Source organism: Lycorma delicatula, chromosome 6 (genome assembly GCF_047948215.1).
Source record: "Lycorma delicatula isolate Av1 chromosome 6, ASM4794821v1, whole genome shotgun sequence".
Classification (NCBI taxonomy): domain Eukaryota; kingdom Metazoa; phylum Arthropoda; class Insecta; order Hemiptera; family Fulgoridae; genus Lycorma; species Lycorma delicatula.
In genome coordinates this window covers 96017854-96033356 of record NC_134460.1, presented here as the reverse complement: position 1 = coordinate 96033356, position 15503 = coordinate 96017854, and the positions used below count along the sequence as shown (strand labels likewise).

General features: G+C 26.6%; 1 long non-coding RNA gene across 2 annotated transcripts in view; it reads left to right on the top strand.

Moving 5' to 3' along the window:
* Positions 1–15503, top strand: part of LOC142326755 (uncharacterized) — a 42322-nt gene that overhangs the window by 11187 nt on the left and 15632 nt on the right. The window contains exons 2-3 of one of the 2 annotated variants that reach the window (XR_012756849.1): positions 8549–8738; positions 11649–11779. This is a non-coding gene — a long non-coding RNA (uncharacterized LOC142326755). Of the gene's footprint in view, positions 1–8548; positions 8739–11648; positions 11780–15503 lie in introns of those variants that run through there. The other variant, XR_012756850.1, reaches the window with a different exon arrangement.

Genomic DNA, 15503 nt, shown 5'->3' with positions numbered 1-15503 from the left:
GACTTTTGTTTAAGGTTCATTCTTAGACCATAAGGTTCATCAGCCACCTGCAGTTTGTGTGTGTGTGTCTGGTTTTTATAAGGAGAAAATTATATAATCTGCGAATATCAGGTGATTTAGATACGTGCCGCTTATTCGTATGCTTTCTTCCCATTCCAGCTTTCTAAATGCCTCTTCGAGTCAGAATGAGAAGAGAATGGAGATATGTTTCCTTTCCGTACACCGTTTTGTACATTTATCTCTGTCTACATATATATATAAATAATTGTGATAAATTTACATTTTACAGTCATAAAATACTCTAAAACGATTTTTACAGTGGATATTTCATGTTTTTGAAATCGGTTTAAGATTTTAAAAAACCTAATTTGGATAGTTCATTTAAAACGCTGTGTACACTTTATAAAAAAAAAATTCCATTTAACCAATACTGAATTTTAATGATTTAAATAATAATTCAACGAAATCATTCAGTTGTTATTTTATTATGAAATAATCCGTCAAATTTTATGTAATTATTTTTTAAATAATTTTTAATAAAACAGAATTTTCAAAATAATATGGTTCAATGATTTGATTAAATCAAAATATATCATTTTAAAGATTGATTTACCATTGATTTTGTTAGAATAAATGTGACAAACCGTTTAAATTTTTTATACCATTTTTTTCAGTCTAACAGATCACTTATTAGCATATATATATATATATGATTTATTTACATTTTGTTTAAAAGAAAAACAGACCTCAGTAATTCATGCGGGACAATTAGCAGTAGAAAGATAATGATTTACATATTAGATCGTTAGTATTTTTCTGATAAGATATAAAATTCTCTCTAAAATATAAAAATAAAAATCTATATTTTGCATTAGCAAAAGGTACAATACATCAATGCAATCTTGTTCTATGGTAATGCCTTACTACATAAAATTAGTGTAAAAGGAAATACTGCCAATCCCTAATATTATGTATGTTATACCTGCTAAAGTCTTGACAAAGAGAAATCTTGAGGGTTGATTTCTTTTATTTTATATTATGAAATAAACGTGATAATACTAAGACGTCCCTTTACAGCATTAAAAAAGATATTTTAAGACATTACATATGAATCGGTTTTTATTATTAATATTTACTATTTATACCTTTATTTTGAGCTTATGCTCAAAAATTATCGATTAATGCAATGTTTTCTTATTGTTTAATAATATTATTTTATTTGTTAGTATAGTGTAATTAATGTAAATTATTTTATATTTACCAGTCTTTCTTTCATGCAGACAAATTTTTGCGTTGGTTTTTTTTTTTACTTTTACTCGATTCCAACTAGTACAGATGATGAAACTCGCATTTATTTGGGGCATATTCTACATTGTTTATTAATAAGAAAGTCACAGTGTGTTATTTTTTTTTTCTTTGATATAATGTAAAAGATTCATTATTTTAATTAATGAATCGAAAGATGCTTTGCACAAAAAAAATCTAAATTCATGGCAGTAAATACCATTGTGAAGTAACTGCTATATTGCTTTTATTTTCATTCAACATAATTTTCCATCTGTATAAGAATGTAAATTATTTAATACTATAATTAAAAAAATTGGGATACTGAGGGGGAAAACCTGCACACCAATAACTTTACTTAATAATTCTCGTGCATATTTTTCGTTTTATAAATAATTGTTGGTAATCAAAGACAACTAGGTAACTTAACTAATTATTTATGATGGATTACATACATATTTTATTAAGAAGAAAAAATACGGAGAAATTCGGTGGCGGATTTATTAACCTCAAAATAAAATAACGATATTATGAATTTATAAAGATTACTTGTAATTCAAGGAAATATTTCTGATTGATCATTAATTTACTAAGAAATTATTACATGTGATATTACTACAGCTTTTTTAATCGAAAAAAAAATTAGTGTTTTAGTTGGTAACAATGATAATGACTTTAGTTACGTGGCATTTATTTTAACAGTGTTACCAACCTTTTGTATGAGCGGTATAAAATATATTGTTATGCGGCTTCGTAATACGATATCAATAGGCATAGAACATAATGTTGACGACCTCTATTTTATCTCTTTGTATGTTAGCAGAGGGCGTCCTTATCACTTATCACCTGCACTTCTGTCTCATATTGTTAACAATAGATTACTATTTCCTGCTTTATCTATTTAGTTGGTTAAACGAACTATAACTGCAGTCATATAAGCGTTTGTATTTAGTATCGAATTTTTAACTATGATTCTTTTTTAAATTTTATATATTTATTTTATAAGTCTGATAAAAAATACTTATGCATAGTTTAACGACTTAAATAACTTAGTTTTTTTTTCTGAATTACTCGTAAAAAGTAAAAAAATTTAAGCAATATCCAATTTTTTTCCGTTTTTTATTTTAATTATCTCTCTGAATTTTGTTACAAATATCACTTAATTACATTAAATGTTATATTTAATTCATGTAATTTATTATATCAATTCTTTCTTTCCTTCCTAAATGTATTTAATTAATTTTCTTTGTGCATATTTAATAAAAGGTTAGCACAAAACTTCTTAAAAAAAGTTTCTTAAAAAAAACCTTAATATTAAAAATAATGTTTGAATACTTATTTTTTTCTGTTTTTTGTTCAATTATATAATAAACTAATCAATTCAAATACCTGGCATAAAGATACATGTCGGAAACGACCGTTAACCATATAGGTTTGCAGTTAATTCAACCATTTAGTACTTAATGCTTGTGATAAAATTACAGCAAAACGTGTTTTTTTTTATCTTTTAGTAAATTTTACAGCAAGATTCCTTTTGTTATTAGGCTGAATCAGAGATATAACGACGTTTATAATCTTCTAGTTCAAAATAGCGGTTGCTAACGTGAAAACGACAAGAGTTTTTTAAGCGGTGAAATTCAGTCACTAAACCACTACTATCGTTGGCTGAACCTCTTAGTTTCTTTTTGAATCCTATTGTCCTACCAAGTTCTAATATCTAAAACCATTTTTTAGTCTGTCCAGCGGCTACGAGTTAGATATTTTAATATTAGCGTTTTACACTACCTTTAAGCCTAATATAGTCTCCAAGACCGTTCTTCAACTTCTGTAAGACATCGTGCCTTAAATAGTTTTACAGTAGTAACCTGAAATAATGCTTACGATTTTAGTAATAAAAATAATCGTATTGAATAAACTTACAATCAATTGCTATTGATTTCGATTTTTCACTTTTATTAATTCAATAGTTCCTTGTAAAGAACAATTAAATTCAACATAAAATGAATGAGGTCTACTATTCACAGATAAACTAGTTTTAGAGAATCATGGTTATAATCTTTATTATACATTCTTTTGTATACTTAATAAAAGCTTTCTACCAATGTTTATTAATAGATTCTGTTGTTTGTTTGTTTTTAGCTATTATTAATTGTTTTGGAAGAAATTTATCGGAATTTCCAACTTATTAAAAAGAAGATATCGTCTTTAAATGTTTAAATCTTAAAATAAATCCTAGCTGTTTTCTTTATTTTAATGAAAAAAGAAGGAAGAGAAAAAAACAGTCATCCCGACGCCGGAAATGAGTACAGTTGTAGGCTAGAGGGTAAAATGGTAATGGGGGACGTCCCATTGTGAGATTGAAAGAGTTTGTTTGTAAGGGAGAATTACTTAATGCATAATTATTCTGGATTTTATATTCGGCCAGACACAAAGGAATTGTAGAGGGTAAACTTACTTTGCATAGCCTTCCATATAATTCTCATATGTTTTATTGCACGAACGTTTCGTTTGTATTTATATGTTTACGAATATGGGAGGGATTTATTCATAAAAACAATGTGGATTTACTAACTAAATTAATTTTTATAACCCTTTAATATATTACTGTTTTGTGTGACTGTATTTATAATTTAGATTTTATTTATGTAATTTATTATTTACCTATTTTATAGATTTTAATAAAGGAAAATTATTTCCTTTTAAATTTTAAAGTGCCATATTGGAAATAAAACCTTTTCGAATCTGTTGTCGTTGTAATTAACATTAGATTAAGTGGCTACGGTGATTTTCACGAGAAGAAATCGAACGTCAAAAATTATAATTAAAGAGTTTCGTGGTTTACTTCAACGTAGACCATAAGATCACTTATTTATATAACAGATTACTTGTTTATATAATTTAAGTTGGAATTATATATATTTTGCATTCTTCATTCAAAATGAAGCTCTACCCTTTCTTCATAAACCTCCTTGTAGGTATTTTAAACATTTTTTTTAAATATCCATTTCTTACGAACTGTTACACTATTATATTAATATAAAATATTATCGATGAAATTAATGGTTAGATCTTTCTGATTGAAGTAATTAATATTATTTAAAAGGTCTTTCACCCGTTTGTCCTTGCATATGCTTAACCTCTTAGTAAAATACCTTCGAATAACTGGTTATAAATAAATAATCTGTTTTAATACTTTCTTAAAAAAAAAAAAAAAAAAAAAAAAAATAGATAAAGATAAAAATTGTAAAGTATATTTCATTAATAGTTTTATTTCACTTTTTTATTAGATTTTTATCGTTTTGTTATTATTTATTTTTTCTGAAACTTAAAATAGACTATAATTATATTATTATTTTTTTGTGGTGATGAAAACAGAATTGAAGCCTAACAGAGCGAAGTATATTACGTGCAGTAGGGTGTGGTAGTGCAGTTAGAAAAGGAGGGGTAAAAGGAGGGTTAAAAGTAGAGGGCGGTAAAGGAATTTGTTCTTTATTGGGTTATATTTGAAGGGTAAAAGAAGAGAAGTAAAGAGAAGGGGTGTAAAAAAGGACTGAGATAGAATGAGAAAGTAAAAAAAGAAAGTAAGATTGACTAAATCTCCCCTGCTTTGTCTCTTCTTTCGCCACCCTGTGTGGCTTGGCTTGACTCCGCCACTATAGTAAAATTGGAATGAAAGGTACCGAGCCAAATCGAAAGTCGAGAAAAAAAAAGAAAGGCAGGCATGTTTTTAACTTGATTACTGTTAGCGTATAACGGCAGCCTTGCTTTCGGATTAACTTTTCTATACGTGCATAAAAATTTTATTTTCCCATAAAAAAGAATACTCGGTTGTAATTATACGATCAAAAAATTCATAGAAAACAAATAATATAAATCTGTTAATTATTAATCTTAGTTCATTGCTTTCAGTTTATTGCATTTACCAGGATTATGTCCAATAAAATTATTATTATTTAAATTATCATATCAATGGAGTTAGAATCTTAACACCATCTTAATGATGTTTTATTTATTACTAATATAAAACTATTAAATATAATACAGTTAAAATATTAAGAAAATTGAATTCATTAGATTTAATTCAATATCCTGAGATGACAAATTTGCATCTTACAGTAATAAATATGCAATTTTCAGGTAACATTACATAAATTTTAGGATCACTCAATTTAACATATTCTTGTTTTACCCCTTATTTATTACAGATCATAGTAATTTAGTACCATCAGAGGAAAAGTAAACCAGTTTTCGTTATAAAGGTTTACTCTTTTTAAGGCTAACAACCAAGTAGGTATAACACCTGAGAAACATAACCAATATAATGTGGAATATCTTTAAATTTTTAATTCTATAACAGAATATGATATTCGTAACCAATAGGTATATTTTGAACATTTCATAAATTCAAAGTTTTTAACTAAAGAAATTATAATTAAAAAAATATATATATATATTCGAATAATAAAAAAGAAAAAACTGTAAGTTGTAATGTTTGCGAACAAAGAACTCGTTAATTGTGTAAACTTTATGTTTAATATATATAGCTTAGTGTCATCAGACATAATGATCGATAGTTTACATTGAATATTTAATATCCAGTACTGTAGAATATTAAATAAATATGTATAGAATTACATTAAAACAGGCAATAGAATAGAGAAAAGTTTAAATAGAATAAAAACTTTTACCATAAATTTACGTAAAATAAGTAAAAATTATTACATTTTTCGAAGTTAATATTGATTTAAATAAAACAAACATGTTTACCCCAGTGCATATTACATAAAAAAAAATGTTCTAAATTGTGTTTATGATATGTAAAGGAGAATCGGAACGCGGTTCCTTAAGGTGAATTATATACAATAAAAAACCTTCCATGTACATATATATATATTTTACAGGTATGTATACGTTTGTTTAATGGTATATCATAATACGGTATGTTTTAGATTATTAGGCAATGAGATCTATTACCCAAGAAGACTGTACACAATCATTACAAATAAAAACTTTACTGCTTCTAGAACCTTATACAAAAAAATCCCTTTCGGCCCCCGGAGGGCAGAGGTAGATTTTACCGGTGCTAAGTAGGGGATAAAAAAGATTTCCACCTTAAAGTTAAAAAAAAAACTTCAATACGACAAATGGTTGCATGTGAAAAAAGTTTCACATGTCTAGCATACGACAAACCTTCTTACAATTCCAGCAACATTTCGGTCAACCCTTGCCGTAAGTGTTACCCATATCAAAAATTGTTTGACACATAAGTTTCTGGTAATGTTTAGATGACTAACAGCAGCTTTAAACCGATTCGATACTGTGCATATTAAAGGAGGTATTATTTTTTTTTTGTCTTCGAAACCCCATTTTTTCCACCTCCTGAGCAAATGGTTGGTGATATCAGAAAACTTTACTGAAATAACTTTTAGGCCCTTATCCAAAGAATAGTAGGAACTTTAAACAAATTCGATTTGTTTTTTCGAGAAAAAAACCATGGTCCTATTTGCCCATTAACGAACTTGACCAAGATTTTTGGTCGTTATATTTATGTATCAATTTGAGAGTGATTGGCGCAAAATTACGGTAGTTTTCGTGTGATATATATATTTCACAAGAATGTGAAATATATATATCACACGAAATATATATTTCACATTCTTGTGAAATATATATATATATAAATTTTTGAACTGACGGTGGTTTTGGAGTCTGGGGGATGTGAAACGCGAAGATATGTCGAAATTTTCCGAAAGTTGAATCTGGTACCCATTACAGTAGGTAGCTTTCTTATGAAATCTACCTAATTGTATAAGTATTTTGTTGATAATGCTAATACAAGATTATAATTAACTAACTACGGTTATCGTTCCATGTAGTTTAATTATGATAATAATTATCCTAATACTTTATTATCATAATGTTCATGGATATAAAAACAACATTTCAAACGACTTATTTTGATACGAGGCAGTTAAGTCAAAATAATTATACTTTTTTTTGTTCAGTATAATTTAAACAATTCAGATAAAAAGAAATTCAGTCATTTTGTTAAGAAACAATTTTTTTTCTTTAAAAATAATGATTTTAAAGAAATCATGAATTTTACATTTATTTTCTAAAAAAATATATTGTTTGTTAAACATTGTTTTATATATATATATATATATATATAAACAGAGAGAGAGAGAGAGAAAAGACAGAGTGAAAAATACGTTACTACATTATTCATTTAGTTTTAATAAACTTTTTTAAATTTAAATAAATGATGGTTATAAAACAAGATATTTCGTTTTAAGTACAGACGTCGTTATTTATTTATTTTTAATAAATATTAACGTACAATTCTACTCGTGATATAAATTAAGTAGGAGCGTCAAGGACAACAGCTTTCCCTCCTCCTTCCTTAATTTTAATATACATTCCCTTAGTAATAAGAGGTTTATAATTTTTTTTTCTTAACTGAAGTTGGCTGATTAATAGAGAGGTATAATGTATTACAGAAATATTTATTTTGTTTGTCTAATAGCATCATCATATGTTTTTGTAGTTTTAAATTACATATATACTCGTGAATAGTATTATTAGTGGAAATAAATGATAACGCTTCCGATAAATAAATATTAAGAATAAAATCATTTCTTGCATAAATAAAGCATTTTTTTCTTAATCGTACCGGTAATGATTTTATACAAACGAGAGGAAAATCCAATATTTTTATAGAACAAAAAATATTTCAACCGTTCAGACATTACATTTTTTAAGAATATTTATACATTTTCGATTAACATAAACACGGATTTAACAACAAAAAAAAAATCATATAAATAATTACAGGTTCGACAGGAGTCAAACTCGACTATTTTATTTTGTTCTTTTTATTTTTAAATGTATTTATTTCCATAAAAAGGTAAATATGCAACATTATAAAATGAGGGATTAATTAATAACCTATCATTTCTCCATTTTTTAAGCTGTTCCATCTGTTTATATTGGCATAATTTTTTTTCACTTGAACATAATTTAAAATGCTAGGGTAGCTGAAAAAAATTTTACATATAATTTAGTCCCGAAAAAATTTAACAATTTATAAGTATTTAAAAGCGTAGCAATCACGTTGATTTTCCCCCGTGTCAAAAAATATTACACTTTTGCAATTTAAATTATTTTTACGCGTTTTTATATAATTTCTGTTTTTATGTTTAGTCTTTACATGATGTGTAATCTAAATTTTTTATTTAACTAAAGTATTTCATTATGTTTTCAGGTGAAAAACATGAAGATGTGGTGTAATTGTTTAATATATCGATCGACAAAGAATCTAATCAACTATTAACCGTATCGATTTACAGACTACATGATGATATGCGTATTTATTACAGAACTGTTTGTTTTTCAACTCTACAACGTAGATTTTTTTATACAACAGAACGTTTAATACGTTATCATTTTACCAGGTAAAACGTACTTATTGTTTTTTTATTATAACCTATTATTTTCACATTCCAGGCTTATCCCGGTATTTAAGCCAGGATATTCCTAGCATTTAATTTTGTTGTTGTTTTGTTTTTTATTCATATATTTTTAAATATTTTAACTTATCTATTTTAAGTATGATGAAATAATATAATTAATTTTTGTAGAATATATCTTATTACATTACGCTTTTTTTTTCAATAAGTCCATCAGCTTGTATCAAATACTTTATGTGAATAAAGTACTTTATTTATGAATGGAAAATGTTTAAAATTATATTTTACAAAAAAAAATTAAGGTAAAAAACAGTACGGGACACATTACAGAATTAGTGATGACGTAATTAATATATATCTTTTTTTTTTCTTCAGTCATTTGACTGGTTTGATGCAGCTTTCCAAGATTCCTTATCTAGTGCTAGTCGTTTCATTTCAGTATACCCTCTACATCCTACATCCCTAACAATTTGTTTTACAAATATATATCTGTAATCTTTGTACGAATCGAAAAGAGTGTCTTATCAGCTACCAAAAAATACGACTAGATATTACTGAGAAATAAGAAATCAAATATAAGCAGAAAAAAGGCAATTATAAACAAAACACTATATGTTCAAAAAGAAACAAAAAAGAAAAACAATCTTACTCAAATTAGTATTTTTTTAAAAGTCTTATTAGACAGCAACCGTTTATCTTTCCTAAAATTTATTCTCATACCTTTGCTCTGAATTAAAAAATAGTACTAGACAGAATAGTAACGATTTTGCCTTAAAACAACCAATTTCTTTTCCTTCAGTTACTTAAAAGTTACAGTATCATAATGCAGTCAAGATTATTAAAAAACAGAAAAAAATGTTTTATTTATTTAAAATAATTTCTATTCAAAACGTATTAACAAATATCTGAAGACTTTAACAAAATTCACGCTACCATATAACAAAGATTTTTCATAAAATTCGTACCGTACTCTTGTATGTGTATAACAGTTTTATTTTTTTTTTAAATCGCACCTTAATTTTAAATAATTCTTTAACCTTTATTTTGACACAGAATAAAGACTCTACAATTTTGGTGTTTTTATCATTTAAAAACGTTTTATCTGAATAACCAATTTTCCGTATAAATATTAAATATAAAACAATAAAAAAATATTGGTGAAAAATATTTAAACTGATGGGAGATAGAGAAAAAGAAAAAGAATGTATTTTCAATAGGTGAGGATTGGCTTTTTTGAAAAAGATTTGTTGAATTATTTATATATGCGTTGTAGATAATAAATGATAAAAAGCACCTGGTTCCTTGCATCTCCGTAATGTTATTTTTTCTAACTTTAAGACTTATTAACTCAGGACACAATAGGAATTCAGCAAGGAAATTTTGCACAGATGTTTTAAGGTCTTTTAGCTACTAAGTTTTTTTCATATTTTTACTATAAATTCAATTTTCCTATTTTTTGAAGCTAATTTTTTGCACAACATTTATGTATCATAGAAAATATAAATCATCAGGTCTTAAAAACTCAGTAGTATTGCATATAAAACTGTCTTGAATACACAAACACGTAAAAATGTAAAAATGTCAATTTCCTAATTTAAGTAGTTCATAAGATAACGGTTCTTTTATATAAAAACGTGCAATTTTTGGAAAAAGATTAAAAAAGTCGTTTACTGCATGTCAGTGCATCCCAGCACCATATTCTGAATTGTCTGGGTTTTCTTCCTCATCATCTTTGTATTCTGGTTGAGTACTTTTTTTGTTTCCTTATCAACACTTTTTATTCGATGATAGTCCATTATGTTGATCGTACTCCATAATGTTGCGAAAGGTTTTATGAAAATAAATAGCTCATATTGCACGCTTCATGTCTTTTATACTATATGTGTATTTTTTGTTATAGCAGCCCTGATTTTCATTAATGAGTTAATCTGTCAGTTGAAACACTCGTGAATTTTTTTTATCATTTTCTAACAAAACATTCTTCAAGGCTCCGCAGAAATTTTACAATCACGAATCCATCCGCGTCTGAATATGACCAAAATTTACAAAACCCTAAATTTCCTTTTCATAATAACAAGACAGGCCAATAAAGAAAGAAAAATCTCAAACTTTTGATTTTTCAGTGAGTAGTGCTTAACAAAAAAAAAATCAATTTTGGCACTAAAAATATTATTTTTGCTCATTTTATTGTTTTATATGCATTAAAAAAACATTTGAATTGAGCAAAAATGCAAAAAAAATCGAATTATTAAAAAATACACCAATGCCCTTAATAAAATCTTTTGAAAAATATTTCTAAAGAAAATCAAAACCGGTTTTATTTTTGCGCGATATCCTACCACCCCGTTAACAAATTTTGAAAAAACTAAAATAAAAACATGATCCCATATATAGGAAATATTTGAACTAAATTTGAAAATCGATTTGGTGAATCCTGAGAAAAAAGGCAAAAATCATTGCAACATACATCTTTTTGTTTGTGTAAACTTGTCGGTCCCTAAAACATAGAAATTTGCACAAAAACCCCGATATACCATTTTTGACATGGTCATTGTACTTTCCGCTTTAATGTAGCTATTCTGTCTATATTTACCGGAAAATAAAAAACTTTATATACGATGCCTTACTTATCTAAGAGTTACTAATAAAAACCTACATTCGATAACATACCCTGATCGTATTTTATCCTAAAATATTGAACATTTTTCTTCACTGTAATTTATAATGATAATTTTTCTTTTTAAAAAAAAAAGAAGAAATACGTTTTTATGGGATTGAATGATATGTTTATACTTTAACTACCCTCTTTTAGCTTTATATTATAAAAAAAAATAGATTAATCACTTAAAAATATTAATTAAGAGATTAACTGAAATCTTATGTGTTATTTTTAAGGAATTCAAAATGCGTAAGTTGACTTTTCTTGACTTTTAAGGTCAAACAGTATGAAGAATTCTCGTATCCAGTATATACTTGTATTTATTTGTTTTGTAGTTTCAGGGATTGGTTGCTTAAGCCTCCTGATTTTTTTTTACTGAAGATAAAAATGATTAATTTTGTAAATAATTATTATTTATGTAATCTAAAAATAGAATGTATAATTATTATTACTATTATTTTTAAAATTACTTAGCATAAAAAGGTTAAAGTATTTATTTTAATTATTAAATAACATAATTATTCTATTTTATCTACTACTGGATAAAAAATTAAACTGTATGTCTTTTTTAAAACTAATTGTTTTTAATAGATTTTTTGTCATCATTTGAGATGTACATTCAAATTAAATTTTAATATTTTTTTTATTGCGAAAAAGCCAACTTTGGACTATTCAAATAACCTCTTCTAGCTTCTTTTTTCTTCTTCCTTGCAATTCCCATTTTTTCGGCATGGTTTCGTTTTTGCTCATTTATCCATTTATTTTGCTTCTTGTCCTTTATTTTTCTGCCACAAGAACTTTTATGTTATAAAATCATTATTTGGAAGTTATCTACATAGCACAATCCTCTTCTTTCAAAATTATTCTTTGGAGAAATACATCTATCTCCCATCTGTTTCTGGTGATTTGATTCAATTTTCATGTTTCTCTTGCTTGTCAAATATTTGTTTATTTAATCTGTTTGGATCCATCTTGATCATATGCCCCAGAAATGTAACCTTCTTTTCCTTATTACTTTTTCTATATTTGATTTTCGTTGATCTCCATGTTACATTTCAGTCTTAGTTTTAAATAATGATACTATTTTATATTATTTTTTAAAAATTGATTTAATTTAAAAATTATTCCCTAACTTAAGTAATTATCCAATTATAAATTGCTAATTTATTTTGAGAGAGAGTAAGTTAGTTGTCTATAAAAAAACAATAGTTTAAAATAATAAGTAATTTTAAGGGTTTTTCGTTGTAACTGGGGGAAAAAACATTTTTAATTTAAGTTTCTTTTAAATAGTTAATCGGCCATTTTTGTTTAATAGTTACAGGTTGAAACAATAATACATTTTTATTTGTATAGTAGAAAGTGACTATTTCTATACAATTTATTGTAGTACATAATGTATTATTAAAATTATGCAATAATTAGTAATACATTATTTTATTTGTTTAAATTATTTACCACAGCTCTTCTCCTGACTACATGTACACTATCAATCTAAGATATCAGAGATACTATTTAGATTTTCTATAAGATTTTTGATGTTTTCTATATATCCAATCACCTGGAAGAACAGTCAGCTTATATGCAATCTTTTCAGTTATAGCATCAGATAGAATAAAATTTTTATGTTGAATTTTTATTCCTCAATTTCAGTCAGGCTTTTGACAAGGTTTGGCATGTAGGGTTTCTCTATAAACTGAAAAAGGTTTTACCGCATGTTTTCTATGTGATACTAAAATCTTACCCAGAATACAGATGTTTTCAAGTTAATCATAAAGAGATTTTGACGGATTTTTTTCTTATACAATCAGGGGTACCTCAAGGAAGCGTTCTCGGACCCATTTTTTATGTTCTGTTTTATTTACAATTGCAACGTTTGCTGACGATACTGCAATTCTTGCTGTCCACGAAAATCCGACTACTGCGTTACGTTTTATTCAAGATTATATCACCTTCCTCGAATCGTGGCTTGCATGATGGAAAATAAAAATAAACAAAATCAAAACACATTACGTTCACCCTTCGTAAGGAAAACTGTTCTCCTGTTTCTATCTTCAATGTTCCGATTCCGAGATCTCAAGACTGTAAATATTTGAGTTTTCATCTTGATCGACGACTTACTTGGGCGAAACATATCACTTCTAAGCGAAAACAGTTGAATCTCGAGTTTAAACACATATACTGGCTGATATGACATAGATCTCAGCTTTCTGTAGAAAGTAAATTATTGATTTATAAATCCGTTTTGAAGCCTGTTTGGACTTACAGGCTTGAATTGTGGAGTAGAGCAGGCAACTCCATTGTTGACATATTTGAACGCTACCAAATAAAACATACCCTGGTACATAAGTAAATAGCTTTATATATAATGATCTTAAGTTGCGAACCGTTGGGCAGGAAATCTCTCTGGTCAGCCTAAGGTATCAAAATCATTTGGATCGGCACCCGAATTATTTGACAGTCAATTTATTGGATTTATACGATTTAGCAAAATTATTGTTATCTCAGAGAATTTATTCTGACATAAATTTACCGTTTATATTATCCAAATTTAAAGATGTTTATCATTTTTTTATAATCTGTATTAAAATTGAAACCACTACTTAGACTGCTACTTTATAAATTTGGCAGTATATATTTACATTAAAAAAATGAACAATGAGGTTGTTTTAACATAGACTTCCATTACAGCCAAAAAATGTGAGATTTTATAAAGTTTTAAAACTATTTGATAATTTATTTTATGTTCCAAATAGTTCTAATTTTCTAAAAGCGCATTGTTTATACATTTGCCTGTCACTTTGTTTGGGTTAAACCTCCAGTCTGAATTACATTTATCCTAATCCTGGAAAATTGTTAGGAGATATTTATTTGTCATCTAAATTTCTATAAATTTTGTATTTAAATTCTATTTTAAGCAATTTTGGCAGAGGGATGCTGTTTCAAAAGTACCGTATTATTATTGAGTACTTTTTTCTTACCTGAAACAATAACACCGGATATCCGGTGTTCTGTAATATTTATGATTGTTTATTTGTAAAAAATTACATTACGATAAAAATACAACACAAACACCTTCTGCGTGGTGTATAATTTAAATTTGAACGTACTACAATAATTTATAAAAAGGATAATTTTGTAACTTATTGCCAGGAGTTTATATAGATACATATTTATACAACTTAGATAGCGATATGACGTGACATGCATTCTAAGTTTAAGCCATATTGCCTTATACTTGAAATCAACTGATGGCGAATGATGCAGGAGGAGAAGGTTAAGAGAGTGGTATGGGTAATTACAGGATAAACGTAACTATCTCTTGAAGCTGTTTGCACGTAATACAAATGAGTTTAATATCTGAGGGGAAATTATGCCTTCTGCTTCGTTTAAACTCATCGACCGACAACTGAAGGAACTACTGTACAATTTTATCAGTAATGGAAACAAATATTTTACAAATAACGCCACGTTACGTATGTATACATTTTAGTTATACATGTAGAGAATGATAGAGAGAGTAAAAGATTCCATGTAGCTCGTAAATTACAACAGTGGTCATCAAAACCTTTTAGCATTTTCTCCGATTTTAAAATTGTAAGTAGTAAAATGAGCACACCAACTTTGTGACAACTTTTATAATTATTATTGTTTGTTAATTAATAATGTAAGGAAATGTAATTTTACTTTTGATTCGTTGGGATACCGATAATTGGTATAGATTTTAAAAAAAAAAACCATTTAAGAGCGCTAACTTATACGTGCAACTATTTTTGGTAACATTTTATTAAAAAAGAAAAAAAAAATATGAATGTAAAACATCAAAAAACCTGTTAATAATTAAAGTCCTGTTCTAAATTTTTAATTTTAATTTTCTTCTCTGAAAAAGTACCATTTTGCCAACTAATTACAAAATTAAAATTTAAAAGGCAATTATCATTTTTTAATGCCTACTTTTATAAATCCTCTTCTTCATCTCAGAAAAAATGTTTTGGTCTCACTATATAGAAAAATGATATTAATGTTCATTTTAGCCTTTAATGGTTTTTTTTTTTTATTTTATTTATTAAAAATCATTTTTTTATATGAAATTG